This window comes from Jaculus jaculus, chromosome 17 (genome assembly GCF_020740685.1).
Source record: "Jaculus jaculus isolate mJacJac1 chromosome 17, mJacJac1.mat.Y.cur, whole genome shotgun sequence".
Taxonomy (NCBI): domain Eukaryota; kingdom Metazoa; phylum Chordata; class Mammalia; order Rodentia; family Dipodidae; genus Jaculus; species Jaculus jaculus.
Genome location: NC_059118.1, coordinates 1,567,305 through 1,576,476, shown reverse-complemented (window position 1 = coordinate 1,576,476; position 9,172 = coordinate 1,567,305). Strand labels below are relative to the sequence as shown.

Below are 9,172 nucleotides of genomic sequence, written 5' to 3'. Positions count from 1 at the left end.
GTCTACAAAAGAGAGAATGCGGGTTGGAGAGATGGCTCAGCAGTTTAAGACATTTGCCTGCAAAGCCTGACAACCTAGATTCAATTCTCCAGTATCCACATAAAGCCAGATGCACAAAGAGGCACATGCATCTGCAGTTCCTTTTCAGTGGCAAGAGGCTTATGGTGTGCCCATTCTCAATCTCTCTCTCCTTGCAATAAAAAAATTTTTAAATTTTTTTAAAAGAGCCGGGCGTGGTGGCACACACCTTTAATCCTAGTATTTGGGAGGCAGAGGTAGGAGGATCACCATGAGTTCAACGCCACCCTGAGACTACATAGTGAATTCCAGGTCAGCCTGGGCTAGTGTGAGACTCTACCTTGAAAAACCAGGAAAAAAAAAAAAAAAAGAATGAGAGGAGAAATGGCTCAGCTGGTAAGTGCTTGTCTTGCAAGCATGAGGACCTGAGTTCAATCCCCAGTACATTAAAAAATATATATCATTAGAAAAATAACAAACGAGAGAAACAACACCTGTGCAACTTTCACAATACCACTTGTGATGGTGGAAGGTCATAAGGAGCCAGTACACCTGAGTTTCCAGTCTGGAACCTTCTGGGATAAGGAGGCTCAGGCAAATGCCAGCCAATCTTTTCCAATTGTTTGATTTTTTATTTTTGGTGTGAGGCTGAAACCCAGGGCCTCACATGTTAGGCAAGCTCTCCACCAGTGAGCTACATCCCAGCCTTCTCCAGCACACCTTTTTATAATTAAAAAATTATTTTTTAGTTGAAAGACAGAGAGATAGTGGGGAGAGACAGAGTGGACAGGTCAGGGCCTCTTACCTCTGCACACAGAACCACAGATACATGCACCATTTTGTGCACCTGGTTCTATGCGAGTTCTAGAGAATCAAACCCTTAGCATCAGGCTTTGCAAGCAAATGCCTTTAACTACTAAGCAATCTCTCCCACCCTAAAAATCTTTGGGGAGATATGAACTTGCTAAGTTGCCAAACTTGAGCCTCAGTCTGTCAGTAATTAGTATAAAATGTAGTTCCCACCAGGGGACAAAAAAGCTACATCTATGTTAAAGAGTCTACAAGACTGATGCACTGATTTGGAGTTCATGATTATGGAGGGTTGAAACTTTTGCACATCCACAGACTAGTTTGTCAGTCTTGATCCCCTTAATAGCCATTTACTGCCTACCTCTGTGTCAAACATAGAATCCTTTCCCATGTCAGATAAACCTTAGGGATATATAAACTAACAGACCCCTACTTTCCATTTATCCAAAAGCTAAGAATGTCAGAGCTCTATAGCAATGACTTCCCCAATTTGCTGTGATCTGACTATTTGTTTGTTTGTTTTTTTTAATCTGTTCTGTTTTCTTTCTTAAGGCAGGATCTCACCATAGCTTAGACAGACCTGGAACTCACTCTGTAGCTCAGGTTGGCCTTGAATTCACAGCAATCCTCCTCTCTCAATCTCCCAAGTGTTGGGGTTAAAAGTGTACACCACCATGCCTGGCCTACCTGATGTTTCTACCAATATATTTGAGAAGTTTCTTGTTATTCTGTAACTATAAAATTTTCACGAAACTATTACCACATCAAAATTTAGTAACCTGAATCTACATTGCCAGGTCATGGTCCCTCTTCTTTGACTGCAGAATAAACTGTTTCCTATTCCCTTTGAGTGGGACCTGTGCTTTCAGTAAACAGTAGGATTACAAGCTTATGCCACCAGGCCTAGCTCATTCTTTGAATCTTATCTACTTACTTATAGTCTGGAACTCTGTATGTAGCCAAGATGGCTTCCCCCTTCCCCCCTCCAAGGTAGGGTCTTACTCTAGCTCCGGCTGACCTGGAATTCACTATGTAGTCTCAGGGTGGCTTTGAACTCATGGCAATCCTACCTCTGCCTCCCAAGTGCTGGGGTTAAAGGTGTGCACCACCATGCCCGGCTTTTTTTTTGTTTTGTTTTTTAATTTTGGTTTATTTTTGTTTATTTATTTGAGAAGGACAGAGAGAGAAAGCAGGGGAGAGAAAGAGAAAAAATGGGCGCATCAGGGCTTCCAGCCACTGCAAACAAACTCCAGACACACGTGCCACCTTATGCATCTGGCTTATGTGGATCCTGGGGCATCGAGCCTCAAACCGGGCTCCTTAGCTTAACTGTTAAGCCATCTCTCTGGCCCTTTTTTGTTTGTTTGTTTGTTTGTTTTTTGTTTTTTTTGTTTTTCAAGGTAGGGTCTCACTCCTCGCTCTAGTCTAGGCTGACCTGGAATTCACTATGTATTTTCAGGGTGGCCTTGAATTCACAATGATCCTCCTACCTCTGCCTCCCATGCGCTGAGATTAAAAGCATGTACCACCACACTCAGCCAAGGGTGATTTTTAAAAAATATTTTATTTTATTTATTTGAGAAAGAGAGGAAGAGAGAGAACAGCCAGATAGAATGGCAACACCAGAGCCTCCAGCCACTGCAAATAAATTCCAGATGTATGCACCACCTTGTGCATCTGGCTTACATGGGTACTGGAAATCAAACCTGGGTTCTTGGGCTTCACAGCTAAGCACCTTAACCAATACACTATCTCTCCAGCTCCAAGATGACTTTTGACCCTCCTGCATCCACCTCTCAAGGGCTGAGATTGCAGAAGTGGGCCATGATACCAGGTTCGTGCAGTGCTAGAGATGGAACCCAGCACAAACTAGGTGTAACATCCACGCTGCTGGGATGAGCATACAAACCGGGCAGGGTTTATGGGAGGAAGAGTTTATTTCAGCTTATAAATCCAGGGGAAGCTCCACCAATGGTGGAAGAATCTACTTACTCCCACAGATCGAGGCCTCAAGCAAAACACCAGCACCGGCACAGAAAAACCCTCCAGAGCACAGACTGCTCTCTTCACACCTTTATGCTGGAATCAGATCCATCTCCCGCAAAAAGCCTCCCACCCGCCCACCCCTCACCCCCCACCCCATAGCAAGAGTCGGCCTGCAATGGGCTGAAGATACAAACTCAATTTTACTAAAACACCTAAGTTTGTGGGCACACACATTCACATTACCACACTAGGCAGGCACTTTACCAACTCAGCTACATCCCAGCCCCTAGTTTTTAAATCATAATGAAGTAAAGCTAGCCTTTGGTATCTGTGGGTTCTACATCCAAGGCTTAAAAACAAGCACAGATTGAATATGTTCAAAAGAGGGGCTGGAGAGATGGCTTAGCGGTTAAGCGCTTGCCTGTGAAGCCTAAGGACCCCGGTTCGAGGCTCGTTTCCCCAGGTCCCACGTTAGCCAGATGCACAAGGGGGTGCACGCGTCTGGAGTGCGTTTGCAGAGGCTGGAAGCCCTGGCGCGCCCATTCTCTCTCTCCCTCTATCTGTCTTTCTCTCTGTGTCTGTCGCTCTCAAATAAATAAATAATAAAAAATTAAAAAAAAAAGAAAGAAAAGAGATTGTAACTGTTCTGAAAATATACATACTTTTTCTTGTGATTACACTGTTGTGACACCTGAGAAATGTCAAGGTACACTGCTTAATATGTCACCCAGGTCAGCCAGCAGTACAAGGCCCTGGCTCCTACATGCTCTGACTCACACAGGCAAAGGAGTGCTCATCATATCCCAGAGGCCTGCAAGACCATCCTGTAGGAATTCCCAACAGAAGGTTGCTTGGAACAGGGGTATCATGAGCTGACAAGCCAGGCCTAGCCAGGAACTGGAGACTATACAAGAATAAAGGGCTCACCTGTTGGAAGGTTCTGAGGTGGAGGAGCCTGTGAAGGGAGCTTCTAAGAGTAAGGGGCACTAGAAGACTAGGGACTCCTAGCAACCTGGTCTTTATTTGTCCTAAGCATTCTATTCTGGCCCAGCAAAAATCCATCCCAGGACCTCACAGCTCACTGCTGCTCTGACCCTCTCAGTCATCAAGCCTGAGGTCCCAACCTGGAAGTGATAATAGCATAGGCTTTGCTGCCTGACACTTCTGATACATGACAGTCCATCAGGTGGCTCCAAAAATGGTGTTGACGGTTCTCTTCCAGAGCAAGACTTATAACAAAGCTGGAAAAAGACAGCAGTTGCATTCAGCAAGAACAGAGCCAGAGGATCTTCACAGGATTTCAGACCCTCTCTCCACTCATGTCTTGAAGAACAGAGCCAGAGGTTCTCCACAGGGATTTCAGACACACTCCCCACTCAACTCTTGAAGAACAGAGCCAGAGGATCTTCACAGGATTTCAGACACACTCTCCACTTGACTCTTGAAGAATAGAGCCAGAGGTCCTTCACAGGGAATTCAGACCCACTCTCCACTCGTCTCATGAAGAACAGAGCCAGAGGATCTTCACAGGGATTTCAGACTCACTGTCCACTCCTCTCATGAAGAAGAGAGCCAGAGGTTCTTCACAGGGATTTCAGACACACTTTCTACTCCTCTCTTGAAGAATAGAGCCAGAGGATCTTCACGGGATTTCAGACACACTCCCCACTCCTCTCTTGAAGAACAGAGCCAGAGGATCTTCACGGGATTTCAGACACACTCCCCACTCCTCTCTTGAAGAAGAGAGCCAGAGGATCTTCACGGGATTTCAGACACACTCCCCACTCCTCTCTTGAAGAACAGAGCCAGAGGCTCTTCACTGGAATTCAGACTTACTCTCCACTCTTATCTTGAAGAACAGAGCCAGAGGTTCTCCACAGGAATTTCAGACCCACTTTCCACTTGTCCCAGGCCTCACCCCTTCTTCATGGCCTTGTCTCTTGAAGAACTAGGTTCTCCCTTCATAGATCTCAGCTTAGGTGCACCACAGATCCTTAGCATGCTACCTCTGATCCAGTGGTTATCCTGTATCACATGGTGCTAACCTATTCCCTCTCTCATTCTCTCTTATCTGCCTCTTTCTCCATCTCTCTAAATAAATAAATAAAATGGGGGCTGGAGAGATACCTTAGCAGTTAAGATGCTTACCTGCAAAAACCAAAAGACCCAATTTCAATTCCCCAGTATCCACATAAGCCAAATGCATAAGGTAGCACATGTGTCTGGGCTTCATTTGCAGTGGTCAGTGGATAGAGGCCCTGGAGGGCCCATTCTCTATCTTAAATAAATAAATAAATAATAAAATATTTTTAAAAATAAAATAGCCCTAAAACCCAGGGATGATGATACATGCCTTTAATCCCAGTACTCTGCAGGCAGAGGTAAAGGATCACCTTGAGTTTGAGGCCACCCTGAGACTAAATAGTGAATTCCAGGTCAGCCTGGGCTTGAGTGAGACCCTACCTCAAAAAACCAAAAAAATTTTTGAAAAAAGACCCTACTGGGTAGATGTGATAGCTCATACCTTTAATCCCAGCGCTCAGGAGGCAGAGATAGGAGGATCACTGTGAGTTCAAGTCCAGCCTGACACAACATAGTGAATTCCAGGCGTGCGTGGTTTAGAGTGAGACCCTACCTCAAAAACAAAAGTCTCTACTAAATACATACATTAGAAGTTCAAGATTTAAGGCAAACTAGAGGTTGAAATGGAGTATGGAGAATGAATGCATAGTTGGAATGGAGCAAATATTCTGCCAGCACATTAACTAGAGTGACTGTTACCCTTGCAGATCAAGGAGGCTGGAATCCCAGGTGGTTCTGTTCCTACCCTGATGCATTTCAAATATCCTTATGATGCAATGAAGGATCCTCTTCTTCCAGGACAAAATGACCTGGGAAATTGGTACTATAAGCCCTTGTCTTCACTGTTCTCAGCCACCAAGGGACTGGGGAAAAAAAAATTTCGCAAACTATCCAACCTCCCTTACCAGGAACCAGTTACACCTCCCTAGAAAGATGGGCCTGGAGCCGGGCATGGTGGCACACGCCTTTAATCCCAGCATTTGGAAGGCAGAGGTAGGAGGATCGCCATGAGTTTGAGGCCACCCTGAGTCTCCATAGTGAATTCCAGATCAGCCTGAGCTACAGTGAGTGAGCAGACTGGAGGCCTGCTCCATGGGAGGGAATACACCCCTGATACTGAAAACCTATGATGGGATAAGTCATAAGTCCTAGGGGTGCAACACCTGCTCCTGTCTGCCTAAATGTACATATTATGCCCAGCAAACTGCCCAGGAAGCACTCTTCATAATGTTCATAACCATATACTAATGCTACTTCCACTTTTGGTTAGAGAAGCTTCTCTTTTTAGATGGGGGGGACCTTGGGACGACTCAGAAGGCACCATAGTGCTGAGAAGAAGTGACAGAGTGTTCATAACCGAAACATCTCTATCACAACTTCTAAGACTCAAGGTCCATTGCAGAAGAGGTGGCAAAAAGAATGCAAAAGCCAAAAGAAGAGTAGGACTCCTTACAATGCACTCTTCCAGGCACAAAATGGCCTGGATGTCCATGACCTTGAAGTGCCTGACACTACTTACACAAGCCATCATAACAGGAGGAAAAGATGATGACATCAACAATAAAAGAGAAGTTGGGGGGCCTTTTCTGCCCCCTTCCCCTCCCCCCAGCGCTGCTCCTGCTGCACCGCGCTCGCTCCGAGCTCCGAGGCTAGGGCCGCCACCGTCTCCCTCCAGCCGCCATCATGATCATCTACCGGGACCTCATCAGCCACGATGAGCTGTTCTCAGACACCTACAAGATCTGGGAGATCGCGACGGCCTGTGCCTGGAGGTGGAGGGCAAGATGGTCAGTAGGACAGAGGATAACATGGATGACTCGCTCATGGTGGAAATGCCTCCGCTGAAGGCCCGGAGGGCGAAGGCACTGAAAGCACAGTCAGTAGTCACGGGTGTTGATATTGTCATGAACCATCACCTTCAGGAAACCAGCTTCACAAGAGAGGCCTACAACAAATACATCAAAGATTACATGAAATCACTCAAAGGCAAACTGGAAGAACAGAAACCAGAAAGAGTAAAGCCTTTTATGACAGGGGCTGCAGAGCAAATCAAGCACATTCTTACTAATTTCAATAACTTACCAGTTTTTTATTGGTGAAAATATGAATCCAGATGGTATGGTTGCTCTCCTGTACTACTGTGAAGATGGTGTAACTCCTTTCATGATTTTCTTTAAGTATGGTTTAGAAATGGAAAAATGTTAACACATCCGCAGTCATTTGGATCTATCGCCTGTCATTGCAGCCAGCTGCTGCTTGCCATCCATACAACACCCAGACTAGAAGAACGGGACTGATGTCATCTTGACCTTTTATTTTGACTGACTTATTTGGAGTAGAGGCATTGTTGTGGTTTTTTTTTTTAAGGGAAAAAAAAAAACATGTCATGTAGGTTGTCTAAAAATAAAGTGCATTTAAACTCAAAAAGAGAGAGAGAGAGAGAGAGAGAAGTTGGGCATGGTGGCACACACTTTTAATCCCAGAACTCGGGAGGCAGAGGTAGGAGGATCATCATGAGACTGAGACCACCCTGAGAATACAGAGTGATTTCCAGGTCAGCCATGGCGGGAGTGAGACCCCACCTCGAAAAACAAAAAATAAATTAATTAATTAAATTAAAATTAAATAAAAGAGAGACTGATTGAGAAGGAGAGGGGATATGATGGAGAGTGAGGTATGAAGGGGGATGTAGGGGGGAGAGAATTACCATGGTTTCTTGTCTATAATTATGGAAGTTGTCAATAAACATAAAATTAAAAAATAAATAAACGTGGGGAGCAAACCAGTAAATTTTCTGTGTGATACTGGTGTTGTCTACTCAGTTATAAAGAAGCCAGAACCGGGTGTGGTGGTGCATGTCTAAAATCCTAGCACTTGAGAGGCAGAGGTGGGAGGATTGCTGTGAGTTTGAGCCTACCCTGAGACTAAACAGTGAATTCCAGATCACCCCAGGCTAGAGCAAGACCCTACTTCAAACACACACACACACACACACACACACACACACACACACACACACACACACACAAATAGAAGCCAGAATGGGGACTGGAGAGATGGCTTAGGGGTTAAGGCATTTGCTTGCAAAGCCTAAGGACCCATGTTCAACTCTTCAGGTCCCACCTAAGACAGACACACAAAAGGTGAGGCAAGTGCAAGCTCACACATGCCCATGAGGTGGTGGAAGAGTCTGGAGTTCAATTGCCCTGGCTGAGGCCCTGGCATGCCAATTCTCTCTCTGTCTCTCTCTCTCTCTAAAATAAAATTTTGTTGTTGCTGTTGTTTTTTGAGGTAGGGTCTCACTCTAGGTCCGGCTGACATGGAAATCACTCTGTAGTCTCAGGGTGGCCTTGAACTCACAGCCATCCTCCTACCACTGCCTCCCAGGTGCTGGGATTAAAGGTGTGCACCACCAGGCCTGGCTTATAAAAATTTTTTTAAAGAAGCCAGAAGGACCCCTGTCAAAAGATAGAATGTTTATACAGGGGGCCAAAGGGTCCCAGCAAACCTACCACTGGTCAGAGGACCAAGTCATGGACCTAGGAGGAAGAACCATCACCACTCCTTCCTAGTGATTCCAGACTGCCCATACCCACTCCTGGGCAGAGACACAAACTACAGGCAACCATCTCCTTTCAGGAAGACAAAACCCAGCTGAGAATTAGAGGGCAACCCCCTGTCAGGCTGATGCTCACCTGCCTCCTCAGTGAGGAATCTCTCCTAATTGCATCTAGCGTCAAAGCCCAGAAGAATTCTTATTTAATAGACCTCCAGGGCCACATCCCCGAGGTGTGGGCGGAAAACAACCCACCTGGGCTGGCAGATCACCATGCACCAGTGGTGGTCCAATTGACTAGTCAAGCCTCACCAATACAAGTCAAACAGTATCCTGTCAGCATGGAGACAAGAAGGGGTATCACAGTCCACATCAGATGGCTGAGAGCGGTGGGGAGCCTGGTCCTGTGTCACTCACCATGGAATGCCCACCTTCTTCCAGTTCACAAACCAGGGACAAATGATTTTAGACCAGTCTAAGATGTGAGAGAAGTGAGCATGGTTGAAACCATTCCTCTTTGTCATCTTTGTCATTATCCTTTGTTTTTCTGTCTCCCTCAACTTTATTTTGACCATGGGACATTTTTCCTCTCAGCTCTCAACCCCCCTTGATCTCGCTCTCTCTCACTTTAAGGATTTTCAGGAAGCTGCAGCAGTCTCAGCAGCCAAAGTGAAACCTTGAAAACTTGGGACCTTCTGCTCCCTTGAGTGGCCTGCCTTC

General features: G+C 45.7%; 1 pseudogene; it reads left to right on the top strand.

The window, feature by feature from the left end:
* The first annotated feature begins 6,549 nt into the window (after positions 1-6,549).
* On the top strand, positions 6,550-7,233 carry LOC101596043 (annotated as a pseudogene).
* Positions 7,234-9,172: the final 1,939 nt, after the last annotated feature.